This window comes from Macrobrachium nipponense, chromosome 8 (assembly GCF_015104395.2).
Source record: "Macrobrachium nipponense isolate FS-2020 chromosome 8, ASM1510439v2, whole genome shotgun sequence".
In the NCBI taxonomy this organism is placed as follows: domain Eukaryota; kingdom Metazoa; phylum Arthropoda; class Malacostraca; order Decapoda; family Palaemonidae; genus Macrobrachium; species Macrobrachium nipponense.
Genome location: NC_087203.1, coordinates 29,513,023 through 29,526,925, shown reverse-complemented (window position 1 = coordinate 29,526,925; position 13,903 = coordinate 29,513,023).

Below are 13,903 nucleotides of genomic sequence, written 5' to 3'. Positions count from 1 at the left end.
CCAGAGTGCTGACGGTTGGTCCGACATTTACGCACCAAGATCTCTGCAAAGGGTTCAGAGTATGGTATAATCGCAGGCGGGTTTGATAGAGCAGCACCAGTACGACCTAGTGCTCTCCACACACCATCGGCGTCCAGTATTGGGTTCAGTGACTTTAGCTTATGTTCCACATCTGACGGTAGCGACTGCTGAGCCTGTTGAATAAGAAAAAAGTTTGATATTACTAACTCACGCTTGGTAGGCACAAATGTATCATTTTCAGCAAACCATCTCGAACGTTCTGCTTTCGTCATACTACTGATGGCAACTGGAGTAGTCTTCACTGTTCTCTTCAGTCGATCTCTGAAAAGTTGTGAAGCATTTTCCATAAATCTTATGATTCTAGAGATGCGACGTTTATCTTCATCAGGCTGTCAGTTTTTGTCGACCGTTATGTTAAATGTTATTAGGATATCAAGAATAACTGAATAATCTTCATTTGTTCCACCATCAATCTGGACACATAGTGACTTGCATCTTCCAATGGTCATCCGTGGATCTTTTATTCTTATGTCCAGATCTTCTTTCTTCGCATGAACTTCATTTGCATGTTTGATTGGCCATTCGTTGATGTCCTTCTTCATGAAGTCTGGACCTTTTTGCCATCTGTAATCCTTTCCCATTTCAGATGGGTTAAGACCGTGTGACGCATCATCGGCAATGTAGTTTCCAGAGTCCACATGGTACCATTGCGAATTCAGTCAGAGTTTTGTATTTCACCTGATACGGCTGGCTATCCACATGTTGTACTTGTAGGGCTCATGACGCAGTTGTCCCAGAACTATGGTGCTGTCAGTTAGCAGCATTACCCTTTCAAATGAAGCTTGATTTTTTTTTACAATAGTCTGTTGCTTCTGGCACCCAGCAGACATCCAAGTAACTCACCACGGGGATCATTAACGTCGGAATTTGTGGCCAAGGTTTTGCCTTTGACATGGCAAGAACAGATGCTCGCTCGCTCGCCATTTTCCAACTTCCAGTTGTAGTACGCAACACATCCATAGGCAGTCTGCGAACTAATCACAAAAAATTACTAGAGTGGGTTTGTCAACTGCAGTTTCCGGTGTAAGACAGCGAACAAACCTGACTTCTTTTAGACCATAGATCGAACGAATTCAGTTCTTTAACACCGACTGCGGGTTGTAGGTAGGTCATCATTACCATCTAGGATCGGATCGTCCCATTCCTGTTTGAGGCGGAATATTTGACCTAGTTCGTGCTTCAGGCAAGATGGTAACCAGAGTTGCAAGTCCCGTCGGATCATAGATGGTTGCTATGATCTGTAGATAATTTCTTCGACTGAAAGTGTCAGGGAAGGCATCATTCAAAGTTCCTCTAAACTGATATCTTCCTCTGATCTAATGCCTCTCCTTTTCTTTGAGAAGTTAATCCTACCTGAAATGGAAATTTCATCGTTGGTAATGATATATTATACCCAGAATCCTTTCCTGCTCTGGTGTCCGTCGCACATTGTCAGGTACATCCGGGCACTTCTTTATGTCGGCATCAATATCACTTTCACTTCCACTGATCATGAAATGCTTTATGATGAAGGATGCCTCACTGAGGACAATGTTGAGTTCCTTAGCAAGTTGTAATGCCATGGAAACATCATCAACACTTGTAGTACCATCATCAACATACAAGTTCGATTTTACGAATTCGTATACCTGTGGGTACTTGTCCTTGAATTTCTCAGCTATGATGAGCATTGCTACACTGCATATACCACCTGCCGGAGTAGTTCCCCAGGAGTTTCGTAGTAATCGCAGCATCTTGACTTCTTTTTCCTTGTCCAGTTGATTCCACAAAAGGCGGTGCAGATGAGATTCTTCTGTCTCAAGGCGAACAGTGAAGTATGCTTTACTTATGTCCATTGCAACCAGTATTTTTCTTTCCTGGAACCTCAACAGCAGGGTTGGAATTGTGGAATCAAATTTGGTGGTGGTTCCCACAAGGAGTTTATAGCCTTGCCTTTAAAGGGAACACTTGCATCAAATAGATTCTGAGTGGGGTTGAGGAACTATGCTCATTAAAGTGTGCGAAATGGACAGATGTAGTAGACTTTGCCACCATTAGATTTCCACTGCACATCCTCCTCAGCTGTAACCTCTGTCATTTATCTGTCGTTGATCAACTTTTCAAATTCATCTACATACCAGTTCTTTAAAGCTTCATTTCTGGACATGGTACGTGTTACGGATTTAGGCGTTTGAGGGCAATAGGTCGATTGTCCGACAAGGTACGGAAGCTTTCCTTCCAGGGTAACTTGCAAACGAATATCTTCTGTTCAGGGTCGTAGGTGAGACAACTCTTGTATGTCTGTACTCTTCGCTCCTCTTCTGAGTTTATGTGCCGACCGCGTCGCATAGATGACAAACCGGACCATCCTACTTCACACATACGATCAAACACAGTCTCAGCACTAGTCTTTATTGAAAGAACAGACTGTCCGCCATTTCTGCAACCTGCTGCACGGAGCTATAGCTCCGGGCGTTTATCTGTGGAAACTTTCCCTTTCGGCCGTTCAGCATGACTTACTGCAACTGATGACGTTGACTGCAGAAGAACAGCAGAAATCTTTGTTGAGGAGCTCCGACAGCATCACACTTGGATCATGAGAATTGGCAGCAAAAAATGTCGTGAGAACATGTAGAATGAACCCGAAGTTTAGTCTCGGCTAAAACAAGGTTTCTCTTGTCTTCACCGTTCGCGGAAATATGCTGCATGATTGTCTCCGATGAGCAACTCGATGTCACCGTGAACAGGCTCTAAAAGTTCTGATGGATCGACATCATCTTTGAACATGTCAGCAGCTGCATGATAACTGCCTCCATCAAGTTCACCGATGTAATCGAACAACCAATGCAATCAACTGCAGTCACAAAGTTACCTTCTGCATTGTAGAGTGGGATACTGTACAGATCAGCCGGTCCCCAATCTTGTGGCTGGCTCTCCCCAGCAGTCCTCATCATTAAGTTCTTGATTCTGGATACTGGTTTGATACAAGCTTACCCTTGCCACCGAGTTCAGAATCTGTGAGACAGTGGCTCCCAAACTCATAAAAAAACAGAAACCTCAAAAAGATTCCCTTCCTTTTCATGAAGGCTGTATGACTAGGTCTCATTGTGTTCTGGCCTAGATGATGACGGAGTTTCTCGCAATCAACAGGACCATAAAACATGCTTGACGCAGCTAGGCAGCAGCATGCAATAGAGTATGATGATTCTTCTGGCATCTTGCAATTAACCTCCTGACAAACGTGTTATTTCTGCGCTGATTTGAGGGGTGAGAACCAAAGCACTTTTCACACCGGTTATGTTCTTTCAAGGTTTCTTTCTTTTTTATGGACGAAATACCTAGGAACACTTTGCATTCAGAAGTTTTGGTGATCAGCCATAGAATGAAAAACACAAGATTGAACGGAAGATGGGGAATTTTCTTTTTTGGCTTCCTGGTTTTCAATTCCTCCAACCGTTACCCTTTTTGGGCGTTCCATTCTTGCCAGGCTTGACACCTTTCGAACCGCTGTTACCAATGTTTCTGTCCTTACTGCTAACCTGATAATTCTTAACGACCATCGTCGGTCTTCTCTGAAAATGTAACTGGAATGAGCTTCTGCTCGCAATTTAGCTGTTTCTTCGATTGAGGCTGCCGTGTCGGCCATTCCTAAGAGTAGATCAAAGGAGGCTTCGGCATCAAGGTCGTCTGCCAGAATTTTTCTGTCGATTATCCTGCGCAGTTCTACTGGAATTTTTTCCATTATGATGGAAAATGCCGACACACCTAACGCCAGACGTTCGGTTTACCGATCTCAGGTCCGTTTAGAGACAGTAAGTTCCGTTTACCAATCGATGAAGACCATCTGCATCAGACTCGCTTCTGACAAGGCCTAATGTCATGGACGTCCTTGAGGACTGCATCACGGATGGTGTTTCCCCTTCCGTAAATGCAATCTAATGCTGACCATGCTTCATCCAAGCTCGATTTCGACTGAACAATGAGGCCTTCTCTCGAGTTTTCTCGCAATGCTTCTCTCAGTCTTAAAAGCGCCATCTCCCAGACATCTGGCCCTGAAAAAAAAAAAACAACTAATATAGCTCGAAATTTTTCTTGATCTTTTATACGATCGAACTTCACCATCCCACTTCGGACAAGAAAGTTTCTTCAATTGGACGAATGACGAATTAGATTTGCTGACCTCATTAGCATGCTTAGAATGTCTCTTTTACGATAGCTTTTTCCATTCGTTCATTTATCTGCGTCCTCAGCTTGTGAAAGGTAACACCCGCATCACGCAATGTTTTCAAAGTTTCGTCACAAGTCAGATTGCCTGCGGAGACTCTTTTCAAATCACTATATGATTCACGAAGAGAGTTCAATGATAAGCTTAGATCATCAACAGTGGCGTTCTCTGCATCTGCTAAGATGGCCTCGGTGTCCAAACTTTCAATAGTCCAGGTCTCAAAGGCAATGCCAAATTTCTTCTGAGTCGAAGATTTCACTTTCCTGGGAGGCATGTTTACGAGATTAAACAGTAAACAGTAGTGTAGTACAACACTCGAACGATGGAATTCAGCAACCCAGTTATGAGAAATGGAACACAAGAGGTATTGCTTCAAAACACCAACTTTGGGTCGATAAAACTGATAATAGCCACTTTTCTAGACGACGAGTTATTTTCGGAACCAACTAGTTAGGCATTCAAAACATTCAGCTTTCGCGAACGAAACTCGTTGACACTTTTGTTTGCTGTTGTTGACAATGAAGTAATTTATGAACGAGTTGACCTTGAGGATAATTTACATACCACAAGGTACAAATTGGAGCGAACTTACTTTAAAGTTTCCTCGATTCCGCAGAGCACTTGGAAATGAAATGTAGCGCAACTGCAGGGGCTTGCGCCTGCCAAATCGAATAAGGACCATTGACACCTCAACCAACCATACGAATGAGGCATGTAACGTCACGGACGTTGAAGTCGTTACAGACATTTCATTCTGCAAATGAAATAATTACAATAATATTTTTATCTACTTTACAGAGAAAATGTCAAACAGACCTAAATTAAAATTAAATTACACTTACATTACAACTTACAAAAAAAACAATAATAAGTATTATTACAACAAAACCAATCAAAACAGAAGTAACAAATTTGAATTTGAATCGACCAGTAAATTACAAATGGAACTCCAAGCTATTTAGTTGGAGGGTGCAGTCTTATTCTAAATTATTAATGGCGATCTCGAAAGAGAACCGCCCAGCTCCAGGCCTCAAGATCAAGTGTAAAACAACGATTCTTTGGGCAGATTTTCGCTTGTTAAAGAATTCGTCCAGTACCTAGTTTGGCAACTAAACGACCCCTAATTTTATAATTGGCTAGTTCAATATGGAAATAGAAGACGCGATATGTGTCTGTTTACAAAATTGTTATTTATTACGTTGTATGTACAGTTTAATGAAAAGGATCGTTACAGAAAATATGGACTTCCAGAACCCCCCGACCACCACCGGCGCCTCCTCGGTACAGACCTGCCTTTGGATTCTCCTCGGTTTCCTTTGATTCGGTTCCAGTTCTCATTTGAGAACGGATAACACAGACACTAATAATATTATTGTTTGTTAAGAAGCCAAGGGGGTAAAAACGTGAATATTACAGAGGAGACGGGGGAAGGTGGAGAGAGGGAATGTCTGGGAACTTTGGGGAGGTAGGGGTTTTGGGGCGGGGGAGGAGAAGATATACGGTGGGGGGCAAGCGGGGTGAGACTCTTTTATCTGAGTAGAATACGTATGTTTGTTTGGGCAGACGGCAAGAATACGACCGCAAAACTATATATTAAAAAAATGTGATGCAAATACAGTGTGAAAGTATGAAAAAGTGCATTATGTTATTATTAAATTAAATTAATTATTTTTCCAATTTTGTATCCCTGGGCTGCTGCATTCGGTTTTGGATGACATGCTGGAAAATCTATCGCAAGAACAAGGACTCATCACTATAGTTTCATTATAATGATATTGCTCCACTGGGAGTTACTGTTTATGGTGTGCACATAACGTATGCCGTTTTGAAATGTCTGTCTTCCTTTCACTTTTGTCACAACACTTCAGCTCAGGGGCAGTGGAGCCCTTGGCACATGCCTCCGAATTCTTTGTTCTGTCTTTGTGCTGAGACCACATAAACCACATGAACCTTATCTTGACGCACTTGGACAAAAATACTGTATTTCGAAGGGTCTTGTGGTCTTAAAAATCATGATCATTTGTTCGTTAATATGATACTTTTACCGAATCAGTTAGACGAATATTTCCAGTTAACTAATGTTGGTGTGGTCCCAAATGCAAAACGGATTGTCAAAGGGAGGAGACCAGGTCGCAAGATGTGATTGGCTGTTGATATGATAGCGCGATGTGGAGATGGGGTTGTGGGGTGTGGGGTGTCGGGTGTCGGGTGTCGGGTGTGGGGTAGGGCCATGATAGACGGCTTTTCTTATCGATTCCGAGATTAATTCCCGATGAATACCCGTCAGTGTTAGCAAGTACAATCGCTCTGAGAAAGCTGTAACAGTCAAGAAATGCAATTATTGCATTACGTTATAAAATAATTTAAAAAACTGCAATAGAAACCCATAGACAAAAAATTGGTATTGCTTTTATGGAGAGTAACTGGATTTTGATTTTGACGGTATTTGAGGAAATAATGGCTAGTTTCTCTGGCAGTATTTGAGGAAATAATGGCTAGCTCTTTGACAGCATTCGAGGAAATAATGGCTAGTTCTTTGACAGTATTTGAGGAAATAATAGCTAGTTCTTTGACAGTATTTGAGGAAGTAATGGCTAGTTTTCCGAAAGTATTTGAGGAAATAATGACTATTTCCCTTGACAATATTTGAGGAAATAATGTTTTCCGAGTTCTTTTATTTTAGCGTATTTGAGGAAATAATGACAAGACTAGACTATTTCTTTGACAATATTTGAGGATATAATGCCTAGTTCGTTGACAGTATTACAGGAACTAATGACTAGTTCCCTGACGTTATTTGAGGAAATAATGCCTAGTTCTCTGACAGTTTTTGAGGAAATAATGAACGGTTTTCTGACAGTTTATGAGGAAATAATGAATTGTTCTCTGACAGTTTTTGAGGAAATAATGAACGGTTTTCTGACAGTTTATGAGGAAATAAAAGTTTTTTCTCTGACAGTTTTTGAGGAAATAACACCTTGTTCTCTAAAAGTCTTAGAAAATATAATTACTAGCTCTCAGACAGTATTTAAGGCTGGTTTTCCGACAGTGCAATAGGAAATTATGCTTATTCTTCCAACAATACCTGAAGATTTGTTTAGTTGCCATGCAATCGCTATATAAAGCTTATTTTGGTTATGGTTCATCGTCATATCTCACTAACTACAATATTCATGAGTAGGTGAGTTCTGCCTTTTGATAAAGAGAATTAAATGACGACAGTGAACTTTCAGTTTTTCTATAAAAAAATATACCAAGACAGGTTGTGCTTTATCTAAGAAGATATGATAGTGGGGACGATGGCCGACAGTATAAATATAGTTCTACTTTTCTTTCCACTCGATAACATTGCACTGAGTTGACAGATAACGGAAGATAAGCATCATCATTTTTCTATCTCCCACCTCCCAGATCTTACACACTTAGTATACATATACCAGCTGCGAGTGGTATCAGCGCGTTATGAGAATTAATGAAGAGAGAGTTACAAGGAGTTACAAGGATTAGTATGTCTCAAAGACTTATTATCTCTTGGAGCAGGATACACTGTTCATTCACAGTGTCCTAATAGTTTTGTCTAGCTTTCTTTTAAACGCTTCTACTCTGTTGCTGTTTACGACTTCTGGTGGCCGTTTATTCCACTTGTCACATATCTTGTATGTGAAGAAGTTCCCACAGGGATGGGATCGTTGTATCCCTTCAGTTCTAGTTTCTATCCACACATTTCTTGTCTGGTTTTCGTTTAACGTAAATAGGTTACTGTCTACTTTTGTTATGCCTTTCAGTATTTTGAACGTTTCTATTAGTAGCGAGAGAGAGAGAGAGAGAGAGAGAGAGAGAGAGAGAGAGAGAGAGAGAGATTGTATTAAAAGGCTATATATTTAGTCAGGTACACTTGCCAAGGAAACTGAAGATACAGTTTTCATTAGCTTTCGTTCATCCGATTTCCCATTTGTTTTTACTGAAAAGACATAATATCGCTAAATTTACTCTAGAATATGAAAATATACTGCAAATTATATCATATAAGTTAAAACTGCAAAACAAAACCGTTCAGATACTTAAAAACACGATATATGTCCGAAGTAATTGGAATTTCTCAGATGGATTCGTTCATAGAGATCTGGTAGATAGAATGTGAATTTATGATTTTAGTACTATGTATCACGACGACAGTATTTACTCGTTTTGCTTCATGAACGGGGATATACTGCATCATCGTAAGAGGTGAATGCAATTGTTTTAGTTTCTACAAACTTATGTTTGTATTCCAAAGCGATTAAAATTAGCTGACGTCAATGGCACTCAATGTTGCGACGGCTAAGGTAGGTTGAACAAATCTAGTTGCATCCGCAAAAGCGTTTTCTATGTTGTGAGGAGGAGCCCTAGAACTTCGAGCGGGAAAGCACAAGTCACTGGATACGGCTAACGTAACGGATTTCACACTTTGATTACTTTGACGTTGACATGGATCGAATGCTAGTTGCTGTTTACAAAGCTACTGTCTTTAAATATAAATCTTAATCAAGGTTAAAGTAGCATGTCAGCTCAAAGATTTTCTGGCTATATGCTCCCATTACAAAGCAGTTCGAAGTAGCCTACAGCCCTACACGACTGCATTTCTTTGCCGCGAGGCTGAAAGATCTCCCACGATATAATACTTTAATTGCCTCTGCAATACATAATGAGTTATTTGTGGTAATAAATATTATTACTTAACACAGCTTTTTTCGTGAATGATTTGTGGATGAAACCCGATTTTCAAAAGTAAAGACTATATCAAGAGAGCAAGAATGACCACACCCTGTGTCTAAAATTTTCCACGTCTTTTTACAATCTTTGAATGCTACTGCAACTGTCGAATGTAATAAAGATTAGGGTACGAATTTCTTAGAGAATTAACTTGAATATTATGATCCTTCAAATTTTATCTAGCATAGTGCAGCACGATCTTGTCAGTCATATCATATCGCACAAGCATAGGCCTCTATAATTCATTATATTTTCTTCTGCCATTCCCCCGTCACAAGTCCGTCACCAGTACTTTAATTCTCTCTCTCTCTCTCTCTCTCTCTCCTCTCTCTCTCTCTCTCTCTCTCTCCACTTCTAAAACATATTCTTTAAAAATATATTAGTACCACTCAATCTCCAAAGAAAATATAATGAAATTAAGTAGTTATAAAAGGCCTAAGCTCTCACATGAGCAGATTTTTCTCCTCCTCGCTCTCTCCTCTCTCTCATCTCTCATCCTCTTCTCTCTCTCTCTCTCTCTCTTCTCCACTTTTAAAACACAAAAAAATTTAAAAAAATATTCACTCACTCACTCTCATCAAAGTATATATAATGAATTAAGTATCTCTATAGATAGGCCTATGCTTGCGCGCGCGCTCTCTCTCTATCGTCTTAATATTTCATTCTTCACTGTATTGTTCCTCACGATTTCCACAAGTACTGCCCAAATTTTAAAACCCTTCAACTATTGTTTAAGATCCGTCTTTAATTACGTATGAATTTTACGTCAGTTTAGTTTCAAACATTACTTATAAATAAGGTTTCACAGTAGGTTTAAAAAAGGATGATCGATATTCTACCCTGAACTGACGTTACCAAACCAACATTAACGAATAATATGGAGCCTGTTTCTACATTCAAGTATAATTGATTATAGGACCTCAACAGAATCTTTATGGTGTAAAGTTAATGCAAATCTAGAAAGCAACAAACGCTATTATTTTGGAGCTCCGCCCCCATTCAAGAGTTGCTAGGTGTGGCATTATTGAACAATATATGTCCGAAGATTTAAAAAAACTGTATCTTAAGTTTCCTTGCCGAGTGTATCCATATTATCGTAGAGAATAAAAAGTAAGGAGAGCTGTGTGCCGATATTTACACCAAGATCTAGATATCTTGAGTTCCACCATTGTCAGCGAGGGCTGGCGAGCACAGTGAAAAAGAGAGCCATTCAAAGAGAGAGAGAGAGAGAGAGAGAGAGAGAGAGAGAGAGAGAGAGAGAGAGAGATAGAGACGGCGAAAAAGAGAGTGAACCAAATAGAGAGAGAGAGAGAAAGCGAACTAAAGATTGAGAGCGGGAGAGAGAAAAAGAGAGAACCAAAGAGAGAAGACAGTGAAAGAGAGAAAGAGAGCAAGATAGAGAGAGAGAGCGAACCAAAGAGAGAAAAATAGTAAGAAAACCGACCAAAAAGAGAGTGAAAGAGGGAGTGTCAGTAGAGAAAGAGAATGAGCCAAAGGAGAGAAAGAGCAAAAAGAGAAAAACCAAAGAGAGAGAGAGAGAGAGCGAGAGAGAAGGGGGAAGGACAGAGAGAGAGAGAGAGAGAGAGAGAGAGAGAGAGAGAGAGAGAGTGTCAAAAGAGCGAGTCAAGGAGAGAGAGAGAGGGAACAGAGGGGAGAAAGAGAACTAAGAGAGAAAAAGGGAAAAAAGAGAGCGAATCAAAGAAAGAAAGCAAGCGTAAGAGCGAATAAAAAAGAGAGACCGAAACAGAGAAAGAGAGAAAAAGAGAGAACGAAAATCAACCAAAGAGAGAAAGAGAGCGAAATAGAGCAAACTAAAGAGAAAAGAGAGTGAAAGAGAGAAAGAGTGAAAGAGAGCAAAAGAAAGAAAGAAAGAGAGCGAAAGAGAGAGCGAGAGAAAGAGTGACAGCTAAAAAGAGAGTGAGCGAAAGAGAAACGAGAGCAGGAAAGAGAGCAAGTCGGTGGAAAAGAGAGAGGAGAGAGAGTGAGAGAGAGAGAGAGAGAGAGAGAGAGACCCAGTAGAAGCTTGAAAAGAACTTGGTCAACGAGTCAACGGCCATGTTCACTCCCAGTCAGCAAGAGTAATCAACTTGGCACCAACCACTCTCTCTCTCTCAAGACACCGGTTGTTGTTGATTAAACTGGCCTTAGCTGGCGTGAGCTCTTGCCTCTGGGGAAGACTATATTAGAATATTAGTTATTAAAAGATTTAAACAGAAAACGGAGAAAAACTACTTTCTTGAGGAAGTTGACGGAATTATTATTATTATTATTATTATTATTATTATTATTATTATTATTATTATTATTATCACATAAAACTTACCAAAGTTACCTCTAACTTTCCCAAGAAAGGTGACTTAATACAAAAACATGAAGCGTGAAAAATCGAAACATGCAAATAAGAAGGCTGAACGAACAATTCATTATTTACATGAACAGAATAAAATTGTATTGAGAGTTGAGGGAAATGATTTCTCGAGGCTTTTGATTATTATAGCTTACTCTTAAATCTATATGAATTATATCTCGATTACAAACACACAATGTTCAGACTTTCACCAGTTTCGTCATCTCCTCTCTAATATCATCACCTAAAATCTTGTCGTTTAAAAGCACCAGTCATTCCACGCACTTGTTCACAACCCATCCTCCTGTCCTCAATTTCCTGTGGCTTATGCCGGGCGTATTACGAAAGCGCGGATTCAGAAATGAAACCATGTTGAAAAAGTGCTACCAAGGATGCCATCAGAGAGCGGCGTTGGTTTCGTCTTCACCAGATTTAGCTGGGAAAATACTCTTTCAACACAGGCCGAAGAATGTGGCGATACGAGGAGGCGACACATGAAGTGACACAATAAACTAAACTTGGACTGACCATTTTCATCTAATATATTCCTTAAATCATGCCAAATTTCAGGTATTTCCTGAGAGAGCATGGGATAACTGTCTCCTCTGCCCAAATAAGGGCCCTTTTTTTTTTCAATTGTTTTCAGTAACTGTTGCTTCCTTTGTCTCCATGTTGTGCAACATAGCAATGACACTGTCTTCTTCTAAACGAAACCTCTCACAAATGACAAGAAAGTTGTGCAAAGAACATTGAGCACTCTGACCGAAATCTGCTTTCATTTTCCCTTAGATTTCTGTTCAGGACTTTCTGTACATAATTTTCAGTAATTCTGAGATTTTCACTTTTTCATTTTAAGCTTTCAAGATTTGAGGCAATTTTTCAAGATGTTGAAAGATTTTTTCAAGCGCTGGTAGCACTGTTAGTGAGCACGGGGCAACAGACGTTAAGTTTGGCTAACGCACTTATGATACCAATTTCAGCCGCTCTTTTGCTGTATATAAAAAAAAAAGAAGAAGAAGGAGAAGAAAAAACAAAAATCGCTTTCGTGAAAAACGCTACGCGCTTATGACATGGGAATCCGCGCTTTCGTAAACGCCGTTTATGTCTTCACTCCATTCATTAAATTAATCAATGGCTGAGCAATAATAACAGACACGTGTCAGCAAAGAGCTTTAACAGCAGCGTTTTTACCGCGCGAGTGTATGCATATATATATATATATATATATATATATATATATATATATATATATATATATATATATATATATATAATGCCAGAATCCGGTACTATGTCGTACCTCTAGTAAATGGGGATACAATCCACAATGAAGTAAATTTCTCTTGTAGTTTAAAATATAGATATCTTGTAAAGGGATTAAAGCTTTCGACCATCAACTGTGAACAAGACCACAGTTGATGGTCGAAAGCTTTAATCCTTTACAAGATATTTATATTTTAAACTACAAGAGAAATTTACTTCATTGTGGATTGTATCCCCATATATATATATAGATATATATATATATATATATATATATATATATATATATATATATATATATATATATATATAGATAATGTTTCAAGCGTCGTCATGGGATACAACGACGCAGCGCATCCGATTGACTGAATTAATGTTAGTCTCACGCAAGGCCTTGGTCTCACGCATCAGCATAAGATGAGCTGCCAACACATCGTAACCAAGAATGATTTGCTTCTTTTCCCTCAAGGTTATTTAGTTTATGTCTGCTATCTTTCATTCATGCACGTCTATGAACACTTGGTGAATCTAATCTTCAGTGAAAATGAAGCTTCATAAATAAAAGAAAAGGTGTGATTAATTGAGAAATAGTGGGCAAACGAAGAGAGAACAGTGAACGATAATTCTCACTCGAGTAGAAATGATTTCGGAATGCACCGCTTAATATTTAACAACATTGCCGTAATCATTTATATATGTTTTTTAATAAATCCACAAACAATTGGGTCTTCGGTTAAGACCCGAACACAGCGGTAGATGGAAAAGCGAAATAAACAAATAAACTCGTATTCTCAAATCATCCTGTGCAACAGGCGAAATATAGAAAACGTGCTAATGATAGAACGTCTCTCTCATTTAAAACAGCGCTGTGCAGTAGAAATTAAGGCATAGTATAATTCTTAATATCAAGATATGCTGTCTCATGACCCTCATCCTTTGATGAACATAGCAAACCGAGAAAAAATTGCACAGCAACATGCTCAAGGACACAAGGAATAGAAAGAATTCTTCAAGTGATTGAGTCCGTGACCCCTTACTTCCCGCCAGAACCAGATCTAAGCGATGGGAGAGAGTCAAGATCAGTTCATCAGATCGAGTCACTGGGCAACTCAGTCTCGTCTCCAAGCAGTGTTGCCACACGTACGATAATTATCGTACAAGTACGATAAAAACGGCCTTGGTTCGATGCACGATAGCATTTTCCATTATCGTACGGTTTGTGCGATAATTCTAAGGTGTTGATAAGTAATTAATTA